The sequence below is a fragment of the Coptis chinensis genome, chromosome 3, assembly GCF_015680905.1.
Source record: "Coptis chinensis isolate HL-2020 chromosome 3, ASM1568090v1, whole genome shotgun sequence".
Lineage (NCBI taxonomy): Eukaryota > Viridiplantae > Streptophyta > Magnoliopsida > Ranunculales > Ranunculaceae > Coptis > Coptis chinensis.
Genome location: NC_141458.1, coordinates 27608802 through 27622803, shown reverse-complemented (window position 1 = coordinate 27622803; position 14002 = coordinate 27608802). Strand labels below are relative to the sequence as shown.

Genomic DNA, 14002 nt, shown 5'->3' with positions numbered 1-14002 from the left:
TTGTTTTTTTTTTCGAAAATCTGGTGTAGTGTCATTTCCGCCCGGACCACTAAAAATCCTTAAATTCATAGAGACTTCTAAAGGGGCCTTCAGTTTAAAATGACAATTTCGAGGCCAATTCTAAGTGTGTGTTTTGCAGCTTCACATATTTGATCAAAATAGGTATATAGAGAGAGACAAAAGAGATCACCAAAAAACAAACCAATGGAACAAAAAGGCTCATACAGTTACTATCCATAAGACAGCATAATAGCAGCCATCATAAGTAAGAAGTTCAAACTATGGATCCCCTAAAATCATTGTCTTTAAGCATGAAACCTGATCTGACTGTAAAACAGCGGTCGGGTTTGTCATTTCGTTCACATTTCAATAAAATTGCAAAATATTTCATCTTAATGATTTTAATAAGTTTTGTTGTTTGATAAGTTCATTTTATTCTTCCTAGAACTCATAGACAAGTCTAATAGAAGAAAACTTAATCCCTAACATGTATGGCTCATCTCTAAGCTCATACATGCTAGCAAGTGGAACCAAAGCAATGACTTATCTCTAAGCTCATCACTTTGATCCCTAACTAGACACTACACCAACTATCATTTTGGGATAGGATGTAGGTCTAGTTGTTCTTCCTAAACAACTTACCAAACCAACAACGAAGATTTTCCCTCACATGAGTTTTATTAACTCCCCAAACAGATATAATTCTCACTCGGGCAAAGTTTCTGCTCTGAGATCACATAACTAAAGTTTTATTCTAATTAACAGAAAATAAAACTGAATTAAAAACATTTTAATTAAAAACTGGAAATTAAATTCTTCATTACACTAGGAAAGCAGTAAACTACTCTACTCCTACTGATGGAATGCTAACCATTCCATGAGAAAAACTAAAACTAGACCCTTCTATTTATAGTTGAATGGACGGTCGTGATCGAATCTCAGAAATCTGATCCAACGACTGAGATTTGATCACTATTCAACTTTTTGACTTTAAGGAATAGTAATCACTATTTGAAACTATTCAACATTATTTGACACTATTCGGAACTATTCATCTTTTGACTTTACAAAAAGTTAAATAATAAAAAATCTAAAATATCTACGTCGTCTTCGATGAATAGTGACGTGCTTGGCTTTATCTCTGATTTCAAACCATACGTCCATTTTGTAAAAACAATATACCGTTGTGTAGAGTTTTCTGCGCTGATCATTTTGATAGGTCATATGCTTCAATCGGAGTTAGGAGACGGAAGATGTCACTATTTGAACTTTCTCCTGATTTTCGGACTGTTACAAGTCAGTTTGACCAAGTCTTGACCCAAACATGACTCCTTTGGCTAGCTCAGGAACTCAAGTTTGGATTCTTCAACTTGTTTCATGGTTCTCTGAGTCCATGAGCTTTGCTGGCAGATTGGAGCTTTAAATGAGCTGATACTGAAGATTTCAAGTCCAAGCTTTATTCGGCTGTATTTCATGTTAAAACGTAGATTCTGTGTGTATTTTATCGTTGACTGTTGAAACCTGTGAAAACATGAAAATACAATTAATTTACATTTATTAAACACATAATTGACCCAAATGTAATGTCTCTGCGGGGTTTAAAACACAATTTTGGGTACTTATCAAAACCCATTAAAGGTGTCACTCAAATCCTTTCACTCTCATCCAATTATGTATGTAATCTAGACTAAATTTTGTAAAGACAAGGCAAAGATATGACCAAACTTGCTTCGTCTAGAAAAAGGAATAGTAAGTAAGAGTGCATCACTTTTCAAACAAAAAAAATAAGATAACCACGAGCATTCCTTTAAAAACACTTTAAACACTTAAAAAAACACTGGTCTACTTTACCTCCAAAACAAAATTGTCTGCTTCTCTTTCTTGGACCTCATCTTCAACTTTTGCATACTTGTTAGCAAGAACAATTTTTCCATGTTACAATGACCAAAATACCCCAACTGACACTAAATAAGTAAATATGAACCTGGTGAAGATTCACATTAAATCCAAAATATTTCTTCTTAATAAACCCTTAATAAACCTTTCCCGCCAAAACTTCTATACAAACCCCCACTTCATTCAACACCTCCAAAACTCTAAACCCTTAAATTCTATAATTTCAGTCCATCCTAACATTGTAAAATCTGGATTCCTGAATGATACCATTACAGCAAACCATCTTCTGAACGCCTATGTAAGACTTGAAAATATTAAAGATGCTAAAAATCTGTTTGATGAAATGCATGATCCGAATGTCGTTTTTTGGACATTTCTCATGTCTGGTTATATTAATAGTAGAAAACCTTAAAAGGCTATTGGGGTTTTTGAAATGATGTTAAAAAGTCATGTTTTGCCTAATTCGTTTTCGTTCACTACTGTCATAAATGCTTGTTCCATTCTTTCGGACGTTGAAAATGGTAGAAAAATTCATGCCCATGTTGAGATTATTGGTTTAGAAGATGATATTGGAGTTTGTACTTCGCTTATCAATATGTATGGGAAATGTATGATGTTGTTGAAGCTCGTAAAGTTTTTGATACAATGGTTTATAGGAATGTAGTTTCTTGGACTTCTATGATAGCAGTGTATGTACAGAATGCATTAGGGGAGAAAGCACTTTTGTTGTTTAGGGAATTTATTGTGTCAATGTCGCCGAATCATTTTACTTGAGGAAGCATTATTAGTGCTTGTGCAAGCTTAGGTAGGTTAGCTACAGGGAAAGTAACACATGGAGCTGCATTACATATTTGAATAAGGTTTTTCGGATGATTCAGAACCCATCTGTTATTCCATATACATCAATGATTGTGGGAGCTGCAAAGTATGGGCAGGGGAATTTGTCACTAGACCTCTTTCAAGAGATGCTTGAAAGGGGAATTAAACCCAATGATGTAACTTTTCTTGGTGTTTTGCATGGTTGTAACCATTCAGGTCTTGTTAACATAGGCCTTGAATATTTGAATTCAATGTACACAAAGCATGGGATAGTTCCTGATGCAAAACATTACATCTGCACTGTTGATATGCTCGGTCGTACAAGTCGCCTTGATGAAGCTCACCAGTTGGCTAAGACTGTTCGTACAAAAGCCAAAGAGGTAGCATTGTTGTGGGGTTCACTTCTATCGGCTTATAGGACTCATGGAAGGTTAGATATCACTGTTGAGGCTGGACAAAGGCTAATCGATTCAGACCAACAAGTTACAGGTGCATATGTGACAATGTCAAATACATTTGCAAAAATTGGGAAGTGGGATAATGCCTATAAAATACGGTCTGAGATGGAGCGACATGGTATCCGAAAGGAACCTGGGTGTAGTTGGATTGAGATCAACGATGCAACTTACATATTCTATGCAGGAGATTTGTCTTCTTACACGCAAGAAGCAAAAATCGCGACTGTATTGAAGGAACTATAACTCAGAATGAAGGAGAGGGGGTATGTAAGTGCTAGCAAAGAATTAGTGTTTGTTGACGTTGAAGAGGAAGCTGAAGAGACTATTGTTGGTCTCCACATCGAGAAATTGGCGTTAGGATTTGCCTTGATAAACATTCCCAAAGGGGTGACAGTTAGAGTGATGAAAAACTTGAGAATGTGTTGGAACTGTCACGAGGCCTTCAAGCTTATCAGTGACATTGTGGAAAGGGATATTATTGTTAGAGATTTAAACAGATTTCATCATTTTAGGGACAGGTCATGCACTTGCAGGGATTTCTGGTAATCGTACATGTATCAAAATTGTTAATATGGGGGAAATGGTCTTTACCTCGGCACAAGTTCTAAATTTGGCAGGTACTCTCGGGAGCACTTTTCACACAAGATAAACTGGTGAGGATCAAGATATTAAACCGCTCTAATTGACTCTAAATGTATATTCTGCAACAAAGAGAGAGAAAACACTAGTCACTTGTTCTTCAACTGTGATTACACGAGCAGGATATGGAAGGAGGTAATCATCGTACTGGGATTCCAAAGAAATGTACAAGTAGCACATAAAGAATGGAGATGAATCTTAGACACAACAAAGAAGAAATAACACTGCTCTGAGATCTTTAAGGTATGCCTAGCCACCACTCTATATTAGACTTGGAGAGAAAAGAACAGCAGAAGATTCAAAAAAGACTTTATGAAAGAACTCTATGTAAGGGATTGATAATAGAGATCAAAAGAATTCTCCATAATAGGATTACTAGGATACAAGATAATCCTAGGAATAGAAAACTTATTAGCTGACTGAATATCTCAGTAAAGTTCAAACTCCCTGATCTCATCTCCTTCAAATGGGTGCCACCAGATCCAGGAATATTGAAGCTTAACACAGAAGGGAGTCTCATACATGATGGTTAGTTCAAGTGGCATCATTAGAGATCATAATGGGGACACAAGGTCTATTTTAGCACAGGAGATAATTGCAATTTTGCAAGGGCTGAGGATATGTGTTTGAGAAGGCTACATGAAGATCAAGATAACCACATACTCCAGAAGAGCTACCCAAATTATGAATGAAATAGAAGATATTCCATGGACTGTTGAGGATTAGGTGCGAGAAATATGGGATTTGAAACAACAACTTCAAGAAGTGCTAATTGTCCATGTTTACAGGGAGACCAACAGAGCAGCGGCTTTTCTGGCCTCTTTAAGAGGGCCAAAAGGTAGTAACATCTTTACTAACCCCCAAACGAAGGAACTGGACAAAATCCTTGAAGAGCATAGGAATGGATTACAATATGTAAGGCTAAGATTATAAAGCCATATGTAGAAGTTGCTTCTGAGAAGGGATTACCTGAGAAGGACCTGATGTCTTCAAATGTACTTGTAAAGATTTTTTCGAGTTAATACAAAACCGCTTGCTTTTTTTGCAAAAAAAAAAAAATTGTTAATGTCTTCATCTTTGTGTTAATACTAGAACTTAGTCTTGCATGTCATGATATTGTTGATGCATCACAAGTTCATAACTCTTTTCGGTGGTATGCTGTTGAGCCATAAACTTGCCCTTGGTTGTTCAGAAACTACATGCCATTTTTATGTTCTTGTGACTCTCAAATCAACCTGGAAATGAAGCTTTAAGAAAGCAGGAAATTGTTGTCAGTTCCGCAGAGTACAAATTTTACAAGGTAAACTAGGCCAGGTCAAGCACAGTAAAATCGGACTCACCTAACAAAGTTGAAATCATTTACTCTGGATTCCCATCAATTGTATACAGTAGATGTCTTATACATGTGATGTGAGAAATCAAGTTGCATTGACTTAATTTGGCTTCTACATAGACGGTTGTACAGTTGTACCTTCAATTGGTTGTTGTTCTGTTCTCCTACATGGTTGAAAAGTACTAAATGAAGTGTTTAGGATATCCATGGCAGTGTTGCCATTGTTTTTGTTCTTTGTTATTTTCTTTGAAGAATGTACCAATAGTAGATATACTTAAAAGCAAAACATTTAATATACACCCAACTTGCCTTTCAAATATAGAATATTAGTTACAACACATGAATCATGATACATATATACAACAAAATAAAAATATGAGATAATCATCTATTTTTTTTTTTTTTTTTTTTTTTTTTGGTGTTGCACCCTGGGCTGCCTATGTACCCTGGAGGCCAGGGAACATGAAACCCTGCCTCACTTACTGGGATCAAGCTAACACGTAGTTCTAAAAGAAATCAAAACAACCAATAGAAATTAAAACCCTAACTCCTTCTTGAACTTGTAGAAACTTGCAACATCTTCAGTCGTATCACCGTGTTGAGGAGGCTCATCCACCATTAGATCACTGAGTAATTGGTTGTTTGCTGGATTAGTAAAATACCCCAAGGCGTTCTCGAACTGCTCGAACATTGTAATATCTGCAGTCGTATCACCATGTTGAGGAGGCTCCATATATTCTCTCTGTTAGGCAATGCCAATTTCACTTGATGCCTCATACTAACATAATCAGAATCCGAGAGACCCAGTAGATATTCCACCTTTGAGTCTAAATCACCAAGTAACTGGGTGTTTGCTTTTTCCACCTTTGAGTCTAAATCACCAAGTAACTGGGCGTTTGCTTTAAAAAAGTTGTCGATGCCCTTCTTGAACTTGTCATTCTCTTCTCTTTCTAAGGCAGACGCAGATGTTCTTCTGCATTTCTTTTCTTGCTGAGCATCAGTTTCTAAGGCAGGTGCAGACTTCCATGAATATGCAGTCTCATTACCGCAATGAGGAGGAGGCTCGGAACATTCTTTCTTGGACGGGGATGAAGATACATTACCCCTCCCTCTCCTGATCCTACATAGTGCCCACGATTCTTGATCACATGGATGTTCTTCCAACATGTGCTCATGCATTATCCAGCTACCAATAGCATCTTTTTGGGTACCAGCATCCAAGAAAAAAAATTCAAAGTCCTCATATATCCTATGACCTTGTACTTATTCTCGGAATCGTAAATCTTCTTGGCTTTTCCCTGACCCTTCCACGTTCCTGTCGCCGTCTTTCGATCGAAGTAAGTTCCATTACCAAACTTCTTCTTGACCAACGTATAAATATAAAACTCATCGACTGAACTCCCCTTGAACATCTACCCTGGCTCCTTTCCATTGCTTCCATAAATTTCTACTGAATCCTTCATAATATTAAGAAATCCTCCATCATCTCTATTTACTAAATAATAAATAAGTTCTTCATCCGTAGGTTGGAAACGAAACCCAACAGGTACATTAATCATCTTCTCTTCTCTTGGTTGCAAAATAATGAGATTTGTGGTGTGACTGAAGTTCCTTATATAACATTATGTTATGGCGGTACCTGTGGTCCTTCGATCAACTTGTTTACGTTCGCCTGATCTAAACACTGCTCCAACTCCACGCGTATCACAAAGGCTTCCGAAACTTTCATAAGTTATTATACGAAATGGGTGCGAGCTTTTAGGACCTTAGATAGACTGGCAGGAATAATACATTTCAACTTTATACACTGGATTGTCATTGAGATACGAGCATCATTCATCACATAAACTTGATGGCACCAGTAGACACATGACACATCCGCGGAGCCATACATGCAGGCCCACTAGCTAGTTCGTGGGCAAGCCATTACAATCTTCTTGTTTAGAATAAAATCTGTCTTCAGGCTAACATCCAAACCAATTAAATCCACATTGTAGTTGAAAAACTTACAACTCTTTCATCCGGTTCTCTATTTTACTTTCTTATTTTAGGTTAAGAAAAACAAAACAAAATAACAACAAAAAGATATACAACTCTTTTCATCAGAAAACCACTATATCTTTCCAAATTTGCTTAACCGTACCAAGGACTTAATTAGGAATGCAAAATATTATAATGAAACCCGTAGGTTTTAAAAATCATAATTTTTTGTTGAAAAACACTACAATCTTTTGTATTTAATTTGGAAAGGAGCAATTTTTGAATATCTACCAAAATTTAGCTTTCTCTACATGATTCGATGTTGTCGATCTTTTTAACTAGAGTTTTTCAGTCCAAATATTTGTATTTTCTCAAGATTTGAGAAAATTTGGTAGTGATGGAAGTCACGACGGTTATTTGGGCAAACATGGTCGAAGATGAAAAGGCAACCATGGCATGTTACAACTGAACAAGATGAACTTCTTGCTTTCCTAATCTTGCCTATCTTTTTCTTCTTATTTTTTTTTCAAAGCATGGTTGAATAAGTAGCAAGTTTCTCTTGCGTGACGTGGCATTATACCATTGGGTTGTTAGTCATCTACAAGACAATGGTTGTCCCTGTAACAGTACGCAAAGAGCCACTGCTAGACAGACCTACTTATATGACCTACTATTTCAACCTACTGATGTGTCTAAATAGGTGGCAGCCCCACGTCAGCAATACCCACAATTTTTAGTTTAGAGGTAGACTATACCAAAACAGGATATTCGTAACGGTCAAAAACCGTTACTAAAAATATTTATAACGGTTTTTTTGCGTCACAGTTTTGGCGTTTCTAATTCGTTATTAATATTCGTAACGGTTTAAAACCGTTACAAAATTATTTATTGTAAAGGTTTTTTCCGTAACTAAAAATATTTGCTAACGGTTTTCTTTGCTTAATTGTGTTACTCTTTTCTAACAATAGTAACGGTTTTATAGAGTTAGTAACGTTTTTTGACCGTTACTCTTTTCTAACAACAGTAACAGTTTTATAGAATTAGTAATGCTTTTTTGTGTTACTGATTTATAGAATTTGTAACGTTTTGGTAACGGTTTTGTTGCTTCGTAAGTGTTACTTATTACAAAGCTTAGTTACAGTTTTCCACCGTTACAAAACTATTTCATATATAAAAAAAAAAAAAAAAAAATTCCCCCCAAAAAAGGTAAAATCACCATTTTTGGGAGACTACTAAACCGGGATAAAGATGCCCCCACTTATTAGGTATTCTATAATCGTCCATAACATAAACAAAAAAATACATCCAATCACATAATCTTTTATTAAAAAAACATCACCAAAACATCTTTTCATAAATAGGACTCGCCACGAATGAAATACACATTGTTTTCCAAATCAATGGGACTTGTCCTTAAACTCAAGCTCTCACGTCATTTGTACAGAACTCCCACCTTCAATAGTTGCAAGCATCAGGGGATGACTTTGGGATGGTATCATCAGAAAAGTCCCTTTCATCGTATACAACAATAGAAATAAATAAAAGAGAGTTAGGCAGTAGAAAACAAATATGTATAGATATATACTTATATCTTATTCTTAAGTAGTAGCTCCTTATACTCAAACTATATAATTCAAAAAAGATAGTATGGTAGCAGACTAGTAGCAATAGAAGCATAGTATAGACACGAAAGTTTATGTACCGCCCCAAAACCCTATAACTTTGTCAGACACCTTGACGAAAGACATAAAAATTTCGGCAGAATCTCCTCTGTATTTTCAACATTTCATAGACATAAATTCTATCATAACCTGAAAATCAAATAATATACTTTCATAACATATATTAAAACCTCAGACCTCGGTCATAAACCAAACTACTCAAATATATATTGATTAAGAGAACCAAATTACTTAACCATCTCGACCAATGGCAGTTAAGTCAAATAGCCAATCCTCGAATCAAAATGACACTATAAATTATATACCAAAATATCAGTGTTATACACCTCTATTAGTTCCAACCATAGATACACCATACATTCACACTACACCTCTATCAGTGTTATATACCAAAATGACACTTTGAATATATATACACCATACATTCACACTACACCTCTATCAGTGTTATATACCAAAATGACACTTTGAATATATATACACCATACATTCACACTACTCATATGTAAGGACTCATCTTCCAAAACAAAACTCATGAATATTCCAGCATCTGCATACACTTGTGACATATGAAACGAAAGAAAACCACATGAAGACCTTACCTTTCATTAACTGCTAGGCCTCCTGTTGTTGCTCTCCATCTACGTTCTAATCCATCTAGAATCATTTTATCACTGTTTCCGCGTCAAGTTTGCAACCATGTTAATCAAAGATCAACAAGAAAAATCTATTAGGAATACACACTAAAACTAACAACAAAATTCTAAAATCCACCATTTTCATACCTTTTCCCCTCAAACCAAGAGATTGAAACAAGATCTGCGAAGGGTGAAAAAATAGTAAAAATTAAAACTTTTGAACAACGACATAATTTTTATGAAACAATTTAAAATATTCAGCGAATATTAAGAGATAACCAACACACTTGTGTTCAAATACCCGTTAGCAAAATTAATTGACCCAATCAGAAATGTTGAGCGTACCATTGACAAAGCCCTACCTCGTTCTAAAACAAAAATTTGAAATCCAATTAAACCCAACACCAATAATGACAACAAGTAAAGAAAAGATTTGAAATATCTTTACTAATAACTAAAAAATCAAAGAGGAAGAAGCAAAAATAAAAAATCTAAATTTTCCAAACCCTAAAAAGAGAAGGAGAAGAAGGAGAAGAAGAAGACAAAAAACTTACCTTCAATTCTTTTTAGATCAGGTAGTCTAGGTTTGAGGTATCCACATCTCGGCCCTCTGAAAGTGAGAAAGTGAGAGAGATGAGTATGACATCCTTTGGTTTTGGACTGTCTTTTATTTTTCTGATTTGTTTTTTCTAACGGTATCAATGTGTTAGCTCACCTTGACAAATTAATTTCGATAATTATCCGAAATTAAGTAATGGAAAAATTTACATAGTTACGCTTTCTAAACGTTAATAAGTGTGTCACGGTGAAAAAATGTTAATAAGTGAAAAAACCAAATATATATGGTGCAATATAAGAACTAACAAAGGTTTATAAGAAGAAAACCAAACAGATTATAAATGGTAACTGGACTCCATAATGAGAATGTCCATAGCAGATACCCACTCTTATCTATTTTCAACACCAATCTCCTGCATATGCACAAAATGATTCTAGGTTTAGCCTAGAGTTGGTATAGATTTTCACAATACATACCTTTGGACAGCGAGTGATGCGTAATTGTTTAATAGCGCATGAGAAACTATTTGACGACAGTATAGCGTCTTGAGGAAAGAGATTTCTGCAGTCACATGAATCTTCCTTGGTACAGCACTTGAGTGATTCAATATGTGTCTGCAAAACATGACCAGCACCAAAAAAAATTTAATGTATGATATTTTACTTTATTCTAAGGACGCATGTGTGTGTCTGAGAAAGGACTTCCCTAAACTAGACTACTAGAGAAATACTATACGTCCAATACTTACCTCATTTCCTCCTACAATTGATCAATATTTTATTGTAGAATTATGCCAACACCGGTTTGCGTAATTGTAATTCTTATGAGTTCAACAGAGTGAACTTCTTAATGCAATCCTCAACAAAGATCCCGCTTAACTGAAGTTAAAAAGGAAAATCAAAAGTGAAATAAATGTCAGATACGAAAATTACCATGAAAGCAATAGAAGTCTAATTGGAACATAAAACATACTAAAGCACTAATGACCAAATCCTGAATGCACATACAAGGGAATCACTACCATCTAACAATGGGGACAAAGGCAAGCTAAAACTCAGAACCCATTGAGAGCTGCAGACGCACAAATAGAAAAGATAAGACAGCAGCAGATGAACAAAGAGGCAATGAAATACGTACTCATATGCTTTCATAATGGGTTGACTATTCAATGCTACCACACCTTGGTGAATGGTGAATATTTGGGCCAAGCATCAACTTAATTGGACGATTTGAAGTACTGGATCAAAATCTTTATTAAAGGACAATGGCTTTCTTTTCCTGCCCATCTAAAAGACTTCCACAGATTGAACAAAGAGGATTACTTAAAGTAAATTTTCGGTTTAGAGTTCTCAACGGTTATGGACTTATTATATGAATGTGCCTTTTCACATTCGGACTTGAGACATCTCTCCAAGTACCCCAGGTTTTAAACACACAACAATAGTTTGTAGGATGCACATAACTGTATAGGCCACAAACAGATGTATATATTTTTATAGAGGACCCATCTAATGATAACACCCTTTTGTTTTCGTGACCAAAACCTAACCCATACAATGTTTCTGACATACGCTACACGCCTACACTATTGCTACCATTTTAAAGAACATTCTTAACATATATTACAAACTTGCAACCAAAAAACTTATCCTAGCAAAGGTAACTCAGATTTCTGGTCCTCTAAAGACAAAGGCTTATACTTGGCTTAATGTACTTCTTTTACATTTCTCGTTTTAATATAAATTTGATACTTTGGTAAAAGAACACATATTCAGAAGCCAACTTAGATATGATACGAAGAAGAGAATCCTTCAAGAAGAATAAGGATCTCATATAAATACTTATCAATCAAAAGTATAAAAACATTTCGAACCTGAGATGAACAGTTCCTACACGCTAAAGCACTGCAAAGGATTACATCAAACTAGCCAAGTAGGTATTGCTGCTCACGCTAAAAGAACAAATAGTAGTAAGCAATTCAACTACCAAACAGTCCAAGTACTATGCAACGTACTTTCGTCAAAATTAAAGCTTCTCCCAATTCCTTCCACCCGACACAAGCTTCTAAACAGTCTAGAAGGTAGGAAAAATAACAAAAATGGATGTAAACTATAAACTAAATTGATTACAAATGGATGTATGTATTCACCTCTGTTGAAGGCAAGTTACTACAAGACAACTTACTCCTCTTCTCCTCACAGAAGCTTCCTCCTCAAGCTTTTCATCGACCATACCTTTTCTATCTCTTGCCCATAGCCTAAGAGTGTTCAGAGGCTCGAGCCCATAGCCAAGATAATGGGCTCGTGAGAAATTATCACATTACCTGCAGAATAGAGTTCATTCAGACAAACATCGATATTTTATTACCCTACTTCAAATAAGTAAATAGAATGTCAATTTGTGTTGCAAAGGTTGGGTACAAGTGTCGAAAGTGTCGACTTTAGACATCGGTCTGAGATTCGGCGCGGGCATGAAGTACCCATGCAACAAAGAATATCATCAACTCCAGTGGATAAAGTTATCATTTACTCTCCCAAAGATAGGTGTTCCATAAATACTTGGAAATCGGGTGTCACATCTGCTCCATAAATAGGGGTATAGTATTCAGAACAAGGAGGGGTGTCCATTTATAATTGCATCAGGTAGTTAATTGGAATTATGAAGTGAATTGATCATGATAAAACAGGCATTGTGTAATGGAACAAATGAACAAACATAAAGACGAAATAATAATGTAAATTTGATATAAAACCAAACACAAACTATGTTACAAAACCTCAATAAGCATACACTATAGTTTCCATATAAGGGAGTAACCTTTCGAAGATTCATTAAATTCTCACCTATATAGTTAAGAAAGTAAACTAATAGCAGGAAGCATTGAAACTTACGCAAGTAAACATTCTAACAAATGTACAAAAGTTGTTGGAAGTATTATAACTTAAGCAAGCATAATTTCTTTGAATTTACAATCAGTCCAAGCTAATCTTGCTTACAACAAACTGCAAGTGTTATGGTTTCAAGATAGGACACCTTTTGTTGTTTCCAAGAAGGTTAGCATACTTTGAACAATAACCTTCATGACATCAAATCAAGCAAGAATGGGAAGAATATCTTTTAAAAACATTAATGTAACACTTGTTTACACTGCAAAGACTATATAAGATGAGTTAAGTCAGATTTTATAGTCGCCTAATCGATTTCAATTGTTGAAAAGTCTTAGAGAATACTTGAATTCATGTAATCAGTTTTGAAACTCATCAAACACCTAGTCACATACCGGTGGCTATCCCACGAGCGGCTTATTGAAACATGCTAATATATAAAATGAAAAACCAAAAGCCGATTTCAACATACCTCAAGTTTAAGATTTGGCACTTTAAGAAAAATAATTCCGCAAAGGGCATATCAAAACTCCATTGATCTTCATGTCGCCAATAGCTATAATAATTTAGATCTTGCATCATGCAAGACCGATTGTTCGAGAGATTCGCGGGACCTACAACTATAGAAATTAGTTAAAGATCTTCAACCATGAGAACTACTACACAAGCAAGATTTACTTACTTACGGGCAGAGTGAGAGGACACAAGCAAAACCCCAAAATTAAAAGCCTGAAATTTTCATCTATTTTATTTTAGTTAAGAGGGTTGTGAAAAGCCCGAAATTTTCGGTTGAGTTTAATTTTCTTTTCAGTTTCCCTCATACCAACATTTCTAATTTTCAGTTTAACTTTTTTCCCAGTTTATTTTAAGTTTGAAGAACGCTTTGCGACGATAACGCCCAAACAAAAAGTAAGTAAAAACGTTAGAAATTAATTCAATTATTACTGAAAATTAAAGTAACGCTTTACAATAGTTCCTTACGGCAATAAAATAGTAGCAAGTCACTTACGTTAAAAAACCATTACAAATCAAAAAAAGTGTGCGTTACAAATATCCAATTTTGGTGTAGTGAGAACTGTCCCCACAAAAAATGTATAATCTTCCCTCTTTCTT

General features: G+C 35.3%; 1 long non-coding RNA gene and 1 pseudogene across 1 annotated transcript; one reads left to right on the top strand and one right to left on the bottom strand.

Annotated features, from left to right (window-relative positions):
* The first annotated feature begins 1978 nt into the window (after positions 1-1978).
* Positions 1979-3719, top strand: LOC147508951 (pentatricopeptide repeat-containing protein At4g15720 pseudogene; annotated as a pseudogene).
* Positions 3720-8365: 4646 nt separating this feature from the next.
* On the bottom strand, positions 8366-10620 carry LOC147508950 (uncharacterized). Its single transcript, XR_015216473.1, has 4 exons — positions 10481-10620; positions 10000-10055; positions 9410-9626; positions 8366-8635 (listed from the first exon to the last, which is right to left on the bottom strand). It is a non-coding gene; the product is annotated as an uncharacterized LOC147508950 (long non-coding RNA).
* Positions 10621-14002: the final 3382 nt, after the last annotated feature.